Genomic DNA, 9,696 nt, shown 5'->3' on the forward strand with positions numbered 1-9,696 from the left:
GCTATTTATTGTACCTTATCTCAGAACTTATGATATCCAGAATTATCTTTATGTACCCTTGTTTAAATAAATCCATTATCTTGCTTTCCATTGTGCACTTGAATATCTCATAAACTGTTCTCAACCATGTTTTCGTATAACCATGTTTAAGGATCATAAAACCCTATTCCGTGTCATGATAAAACAACACTGATATGAGAATTATGTAGTAATAGGATTGCATGTGCAAATTGGGTAAAACTTAAAACCCACAAAAGAGATTTCATAGAAACCGTTGTTATATATAAATGCCATGCCATCGTATTGCTAAATAATTGCTCAATCAGGTTTGTAAGAAATGGCCAACTCACCAGATCACCAAAAAGAAGAAATTCCCACCCAAGACCCATAATTAAACCCAGAAACCACCATGATCAGCAGACTTGCTCAGCTTTTGCAACAACCCGTGGCCCCTAAAGTTGGAAACTTTAAGCACTTTCAATCTGTTCATCCCCTAGAGTTCTTAGGTTTGCTAGACCCGATTAAAGCGCAGTCATGGTTGAGAGAAATGGAAAAAGCTTTTGAGTTAGCAGAACTTAAGGACGATAAGAAAGCTCAGTATGCAAGTTATTACCTGAAAGATGAAGCAAGTTTGTGGTGGGAGTCTTCTAAGACGTTGTTGGAAGGCAAAGACTTGACATGGGAGAAGTTCACCGAGATGTTTCTGGAAAAGTATTTGCCAAGCTATATGCAAGATCAATTGGAGATGAAATTTCTGGATCTTATACAGGAGGAAATGTCAGTAGCGGAATATGAAGTGAAGTTTTTGAAATTGTCTAGATTCGTACCTGAGTACGTGAGTACAGAGGCGAAGAAGGCTAAGAGGTTCCAGCAGGGACTTAAGCCGTGGATTAGGAGTCAAATAGAAATGTTGGAGATCAAGAATTATGCTGCTTTGGTTCAAAAAGCAATGATAGTGGAAGGTGAGCGGGAAGCTGCCCGAAGAGAAAATGAAGGAAGAAAGAGGAAGTTTGAAAGCTCTGAGCAAGAGCAAGGAAGCTCAAAGTTTAGAGGAAGGTTTGGAAAGAATGGTGGAGGTCAGAACCAAAAGTTCCAGAAGTTTAAACCCGGTAATGGAGCTCAGAAGAACCGTTTCCAAAAAGCTGGACAACCGGGGAAGGATAGCAGACCCCAGATTCAAGAATGCAGGAATTGTAGAAAAAGACACCCGGGGAGGTGTAATGAGCTGGATATAACGTGTTTTAAGTGTAACCAGAAGGGGCATTATTCTTCAAAATGCCCAAGTGGAGTAAGGAAGCCTGATTCGGCATATTTCAAGTGTGGCAAAGTGGGCCATATGGCCAGGAATTGCAAGGAGCCTGTTCAGAAGGCTAATGTTCTCAGAATTGCTGGACCGCTGTCTCTTCCAGCACCATCAGCTCAACCCAGAGCTAGAACCTTTAACATGACAATGAAAGACGCGGTGCAAGATGTGGACGTGGTAGCAGGTATGCTTGTTATAAACTCAGTAGAAGTAAAAGTTTTGATGGATTCTGGAGCAACTAGATCTTTTATCTCTGAAAGTATTCTCGATAAGTTAAAATGTGTTGCGTACCCTCTAGAGCCTAATATGATTATAGAGGTAGCAAATCAAGAGAAAGTAGTTGTTAGTAAGATTTGTCCTGATTGTGATGCGTCTATAGAAGGTCGACACTTTTCTGCTGACTTAATTCCTTGTAAGTTAGGAGAATTTGAGGTTATACTAGGACTGGATTGGTTGTCAAACCATGAAGCGCAAATAGAATGTAAAAGTAAAAAGGTGAAGTTAAGAACCAAGGATGGTAAAGAAGTGATTTTTAAAGGAAAGAGGCAAGAGAGAAAATTTCTAACGGCTATTGAGGCAAGAAGATTAATACGTCAAGAATGCGAAGTTTATTTGGCTCATGTCATGGAAGTGGAGAAAGAAACTGTGAAGATCGAGGATATTCCGGTAGTAAGAGATTTCCGGATGTGTTTCCTGATGAATTGCCTGGACTACCTCCAGACAGAGAGATCGAGTTTTCGATTGATTTGGCTCCTGGTACGGAACCAGTGTCAAAAGCTCCCTATCGCATGGCGCCGATCGAGATGAAGGAATTGGCAGCTCAGTTGTAAGAATTGTTGGACAAAGGAGTGATCCGACCGAGTGTATCCCCGTGGGGCGCACCGGTGTTATTTGTAAAGAAAAAGGATGGAAGTATGAGGTTGTGCATTGACTACCGCAAACTGAATAAGTTGACGATCAAGAATAAGTACCCTCTACCGCGGATCGATGACTTGTTTGACCAGTTAAAAGGAGCTTCGTGTTTCTCAAAGATTGATTTAAGGTCTGGGTATCATCAATTAAAGATCAAAGTGGAAGATATACCTAAGACAGCGTTCCGAACGAGATACGGACATTATGAGTTTTTGGTAATGGCATTTGGCTTGACGAATGCGCCAGCTGCATTTATGGATCTTCTGAACAGAGTATTCAAGCAGTATTTGGATAAGTTTGTGATTGTGTTTATCGACGATATACCGATTTACTCCAAAACGAAAGAAGATCATAAGAAGCATTTGAGGATTTCCTTGGAAATTCTGCGAAAAGAGAAACTGTATGCTAAGTTTTCAAAGTGCGAATTTTGGCTAAAGGAAGTGCAATTTCTTGGTCATGTAGTTAATAAAGAAGGAATTAAAGTGGACCCAGCCAAGATAGAAGCAGTAATGAATTGGGAAAGACCCAAGAATCCAACGGAGGTAAGAAGTTTTCTGGGATTAGCTGGATATTATAGAAGATTTGTGCAAGATTTCTCTAAGATTGCCGTTCCGTTGACAAAATTGACAAGAAAGAACGAAAAGTTTGTTTGGACAGAAAAGTGTGAGGAAAGTTTTCAAGAGTTAAAGAAGTGATTGGTAACCGCCCCAGTGTTGGTATTACCAGATGATAAAGGGGAATTTGTGATATTCAATGATGCTTCGTATAAAGGACTTGGATGCGTGTTAATGCAACACAGGAAGGTAATAGCATACGCGTCAAGGCAACTCAAGCCGCACGAGCAAAGGTATCCAACACATGATTTGGAATTGGCAGCAATTGTGTTTGCCCTTAAGATTTGGAGGCATTATTTGTACGGGGAAAAGTGCGAGATTTATACGGATCATAAAAGTTTAAAGTATATCTTTACTCAGAAAGAATTGAAAATGCGACAAAGAAGGTGGTTGGAATTGATCAAAGATTATGATTGTGTGATAAACTATCATCCTGGAAAGGCGAATGTGGTAGCCGATGCTTTAAGTCGAAAAGAAAGATTGAATCTGTTAATGTCATCAGAAGAATTAATCAAGGACTTTGAAAAGATGGAAATAGAGGTGCAGACTCCAGAATGTGGAGGTGAAGCTATATATGCAATGTCATTTCAACCTGAAATTTTGGAAAAGATTCGATGCTGTCAAGAGCAAGTGATGAATAGTGAAAAGGATAAGTTGACGGGAGAAGAAATTAAAGCTCAAAAGGATGGAAAAGGGATATACCGTGTTAACTCACGTATTTGGATACCTAATGTCGTGGAACTAAAGCACGAGATTTTGCAAGAAGCGCATAACTCGAGATTTTCAATTCACCCTGGGAGTACGAAGATGTACCAGGATTTAAAAGAAAGTTATTGGTGGCCAAATATGAAAAAGGAAATTACGGAATGGATAAGTAAATGTTACACATGCCAAAGAGTCAAAGCGGAACATCAAAGGCCAAGCGGATTGCTTCAGCCACTGGACATACCCGAATGGAAATGGGAACATATAACGATGGATTTCGTGGTAGGATTACCTAAAACCAAGTCAAATCACGATGCGATTTGGGTGGTAATCGATCGATTGATAAAGTCAGCACATTTCTTGCCGATAAACGAAAGGTTTTCATTGGAAAAGTTGGTCAAATTGTATCTGGATGAGATCGAGATGCATCATGGAGTTCCTGTATCTATCGTGTCTGATAGAGATCCAAGGTTTAATTCAAGATTTTGGCAACAATTCCATGATCATTAGGGAACGAACTTGAAAATGAGTACGACATATCATCCGCAGACAGACGGACAAAGTGAAAGGACAATTCAGATGATCGAAGATATGTTGTAAACCTGTGCAATAGATTTCAAAGGAAATTGGGACGATCATTTTCCCTTAATTGAGTTTTCCTACAACAACAGCTATCACGCGAGTATTGGCATGCCGCCTTATGAAGAGTTGTATGTGAAAGGAATATGTCCTAAGTCCAATCATGTATTAGGATTTAGGAATAACTTTTATGTAATCTGTTTTGATTTCATTGATATTAATAAAAGACTTGTTTTGTTTTTATTACGGGCTCTATCTATTTAAGTGTTTAAATAAGATATACCATAGTTTAGAGTAAAGCTTTTATGGATTATGATGAGATCATAATAGTGAGACCTAAAAGATGATAACTCTAAACTTAAATAGTTCCTGGTCATAGGATTACTAACTTGTAATTAATAATCCGCAAAGATCGGTACATACTATGCTTGCTTCATTTTGAAGGATGTCTGTTCTCATAGATATTTGTGTGGTGACACTATAGCTAGTATGTAGGTGCTTATTATATAATAAGTTCACTGAACATGACTCGCACAACTGAACAACTGATGGAGTTCACTCACGTGTCAGCAGTTGTTCACATAGTGATAGTTGTACAAGTATCCTTAGACTTGAGGTCATCATAGTCATCTTGTGTACACTGAACTATGCTTTGGTTTAGTTCTTAGTCTCCAGGGACAATTATTAGGGCTCTACTGGGTATAGGAATTTGTACACGAAGATAGTGTATGATCAATAAAGGATCTACCCCTTTCAGTGAAGGAAGCGAATGTTCAAGGCTGATCCACTTATGCTAGTTCAGGAATCTCTGGCCAGAGTGAATGAAATTAGAAAGGAGTTTCTAATTTGCATAGAACTAAGCATAGTAAATGGTAAGCAAGTGATTAAATTAGATAGGCTTGACACAAGATCCATGCCTTGTATTTAATCAGGATATTGTAGGGTAGAAGGAGTTTATTGTACGGTAACTATTCACTGAATAGGTTCTTGGTATTCTAAGCAGTGAATTCGTATTATCCGGATAGTCGCGATATGCTGAGAAGTATCCCTCACGATGTAGAATAAATATGATTAATTAATTAATCATATTTAATAAATTAGTGAATTTATATAAATAATGATAAAATAGTTTTATTATTATTTATTTCTACTACCGGCTTAATATTGAACCTACAGGGTCACACCATAAAAAGAGAATGATTTAATGGTGGAGGAATTAATTAATAATGGCTGATAATTATTTATTTATGAAATAAATAATTAATTGGCAAATTTAATAATTGATTAAATGAGATTGAATTGATTATAAATTAATTAAGAAAAGTTCTTAATATTATTAATTAAGAATTTAATTTTTGAAAATTAAATCAAGAGAGAGAATTATTTCTAAAGTGTTTAGAAAAAAGATTAATAATTAAAAGGTATTTTAATTATTAATGAGAATAATAAATGGGTAAATAATAATAATATTTTATGGGAAAATTTCAGCTGAAAATTTTGCCTATAAATATACTATTATAAACCCTATTTTTATTCTAACCCGCAACCCAAAAGTTTTTAGAAAACCTAATTCTCTCCACCTCCTCCTCCTCCTTAACGTCGTTTTCTTGGTGGATACCGGTGGAGTGCTTCACGTTTGAGGAGCAGCTGCTAAGGATCTCCGATCGTTGCTTTTGGATCGCTATTAAAGGTTAGTAATCGATTTATATGTTTTAATCACGATTTATATGCTTTTATTTGGATTTTATATGTTTAAAAGAGTTTTACCATACCTCCGCTGCGATTAAAATCCAACAATGGTATCAGAGCATAGGTTGTATGCATATAGATCTGTGGAAAAATTTCAGAATTTTATGTGCTTGTATATATTAATTATGATTTTTACAAGTTATATTATGGATTAATTTTGTCTGATGAGATCGTTTCTCAGAACAATTTTGAATGTTGATCTGGGTTCTACAAGTGTTGTAGATCGTCTGGGTATTTTTTTCATAATTTTATGATGTATAGATTTTTTATTATGAATTTTTGAAGTTGTTGCAATTAAAATTCGTAATTAAATAAGTAAATATATGTATATATAGTATATATATATATGTTTGTTTTGTTGCCTGCTAAAGAGAGCAGTCTGCTGTGATGTTACTGCTGCACGGAAAAAGAAGAAGACAGAGAAGGACGGCGGCACGCTGTTCGAGGAAGAAGCTGTCAGGCGGCTGCTGCAGGTGCGTGTGGCGCACGCGCGCGGGGGGGGGGGGGGGTGGGGTGTCGCGCATTCCGGGAATGCGTTACACCCTGTGGCGCATTCACGGAATGCGTTACACCTTTTAATGGCTTAAAAGGCTTGTAACGCATCACTGGAATGCGTTACAGAGCTAGTAACGCATTCCTGTAATGCGTTACAGCCCGACTGTCCACATTAAATTTGATTTTTTGGGAGTTTCATAACTCCGTTTTGGGTGTGCAATATATCGTTGGATTCGTTTTTCCGAGATGGATCTAATGGAGTGATCAAAATTTAGTTTATATAAAAGTTTTGAACTGATTATATTCCATAAAGTGTTTTAAAGCTGTTTTTGACTATTTTAATTGCTTTTAAATCCTTCATGTGATACATAGAGATGTATAATGCTTAGACCAATATGCTAGATGATGTAACATGCCTACCTTGATGTTTATTCATGTTGATATATGTGATATATGCTTAGTTTATCATGTGATGATAGATTTAGGTGAACTTAAATAAACATAAGGCGTTTGTTTGACAACCTAGTATAGTGAAATTGTTTCATAACCTTAATAATAATATTATGAATACAATCATGAGATTCTTGTGTTTATGAAACACGTAATTGAATATGAATTTTGGATATGAGAGAAAGGATGATTCTGTCAACAACAGATTTCTATCTGTAAGAAAGGGTTATTAAGTGACGCCTCTTGACAATGCTCCACCCGATCTGGAAATCATCTGATTATTGATTATTGATTTAAATATTTAATTTAAAAGGAAGAATCTCTTTATAATATGATTATGATTGTAACGTAATATAATCCCTCTAAAATTAAATAATATCAAGTAGTAATTGACCAATGACACAACGGGCTTGTGTCGGTCATAGCCTTCCAACATGATAGAAAAGTAGTTCTTATTTTTGAATCATTGTCGGTTCGTGCTACAGCCGAGGGCTTTGATTTCGAAATAAGAAATACTTGTCTATTACATAGAGATGTGTACATTGAATAAGAATCTAAAGGTCGGTACGTGCCACAGCCGTGGGCCTTTGGGGACTGATTCAATTGTACGGAATGTTGGGTTAGACTTGAATTAGAATATTGAGTTTGTCGTGCCACAGCCGTGACTCAATTATTCAAGAGGCTAAAGTTTGATTAGGGAATAACATAAGATGTAATTGACAAGAGTTGTCTGCCTATTGAACATTACATGACGGTTCGTGCTACAGCCGGGGTTGTGTAATGGAATGGAGGATCCCTATTCCCACTAGCATTATGAATGCTTAATTTTTCACGTAGGGGGTTGAATAAATTAGGTAAACTAGTGGGAGCCACTTATGAATAAAGACCCGATTCATATAGTGTTTTTTAAAATGAAATCGCATATTTGCTAAGTGTTGTTATGTGTTTATCATTTACAGATTTACAATATACATTATGTCTTCTGTACTATCACTCAGGAGCATACTGGATGCTCACAAGCTGACTGGTCCTAATTATGCTGACTGGCTTCGAAACTTGAAAATTGTTCTCAGGATTGAGAAGCTGGAATACGAGATTGACTCACCTAAGCCTACTGAACCTGCTATTGATGCACATAATGATGAACATGTTGTGTATCGTAAATGGGTAGATGATGCAAATGTTGCTCAATGCATCATGCTAGCTTCCATGAACATTGAGCTACAGAAGCAACATGAGCATATGGATGCTCACACTATCCTCATGCATCTACAAGAGTTGTATGATGTGGCAGGGAGGACGGCTCGATATGAGATATTGAAGGAGCTGTTCGGTTGTAGGATGTCTGAGGGATCATCTGTGAATGACCATGTACTTAAGATGATCAATTTGATTGAACGTCTTGGACAACTTGGTTTTGCCATGGATGGGGAGCTGAGCCAAGACCTGGTCTTGCAATCGCTTCCGAGTTCGTTCTCACAGTTTGTTGTTAACTTTCACATGAATAAGTTGGATGTCAGCCTGCCTGAACTCCACAACATGTTGAAGACTGCGGAATCGAATTTCCCCCCTAAGAAGAGTTCTGTTCTTCTAATTGGTGAAGGTTCCAGTCATAAGAAAAGGAAGAGGAACCCTTCCAAGAAGAAGAAAGTAGGTGAGAAAATGCCGGTTCCACCAAAAGCTGAAGACCCCAAGAGCAAAGTTGTTTGCTTTCACTGTAACAAGGTGGGGCACTGGAAGAGGAACTGCAAGGTTTACCTTGCAGAATTGAAGAAGAAGAAGGGTAGTGAGACTACCGCTTCTGATTCAGGTATGTTCATGATAGAAGTGAATATGTCATTAAATCAAATTTCTACTTGGGTATTAGATACCGCCTGTGGTTCTCATATCTACAATTTGTTGCAGGGACTAAGGAGAAGTAGGACTCTTGAGGAAGAGGAGGTGATTCTACTGATGGGAAATGGAGCAAGAGTTACTGCTAAAGGTGTAGAATCATTTCATTTACATATGCCTACGGGAAAGACTATTATTTTAAATAATTGTTATTTTGTTCCCTCGATTGTGAGGAATATTATTTCTATTCCCATGTTAGACTTGGCTGGATTTTCATTTATTATTGAGAATAATGAATGTTCTATTCTTAGAGATAATATTCTTTATGGACGTGGTACTTTAAATAATGGTCTGTATAAATATGACATAATTTACTTCAGATTGAACAAACTAATAAAAGAAAAGGGATGATGAAAATCTCACTTCATTGTGGCACTGCAGTCTCCATTTAATAGACATGGAGAGATGGCTGCAAATTTGCTAGGAATGGTATACACAGATGTATGTGGACCAATGTCTACGCAAGCCATGGGTGGATTTTCATACTTCATTACTTTCATGGATAATAGATCTAGATTCAGATATGTGTTTGATGAAACACAAGTCTGAAGCCTTTGAAAAGTTCAAAGAGTATAAGTATGAAGTGGAGAAACAAACCAAACATAGTATTATAATTCTTCGATTAGATCGAGGTGGTGAATACTTGAATGGAGAGTTTCTGGATTATCTCAAAGTAAATGGTATAGTCTCCCAGTGGACGCCTTCAGATTGGTATCTGAAAGGAGAAATCGAACTTTGTTAGACATAGTTCGGTCCATGATGAGCTATGTGAATCTTTCAGTATTCCTATGGGGTTACGCATTGGAAACCTCAACATATTTACTGAATAAGGTGCCTTCCAAATCTATTCCTCAAACTCCGTATGAGGTATGGAAAGAAAGGAAACCGAGTCTTAAACACGTTAAGATTTGGGGATGTCCAGCTTATGTCAAGTAAGTTGACCCAGATAAGCTGGAATATCGATCCGTAAAATGTAGTTTTGTGGGATATCCTAAA

The sequence above is a fragment of the Apium graveolens genome, chromosome 7 (assembly GCF_009905375.1).
Source record: "Apium graveolens cultivar Ventura chromosome 7, ASM990537v1, whole genome shotgun sequence".
Taxonomy (NCBI): domain Eukaryota; kingdom Viridiplantae; phylum Streptophyta; class Magnoliopsida; order Apiales; family Apiaceae; genus Apium; species Apium graveolens.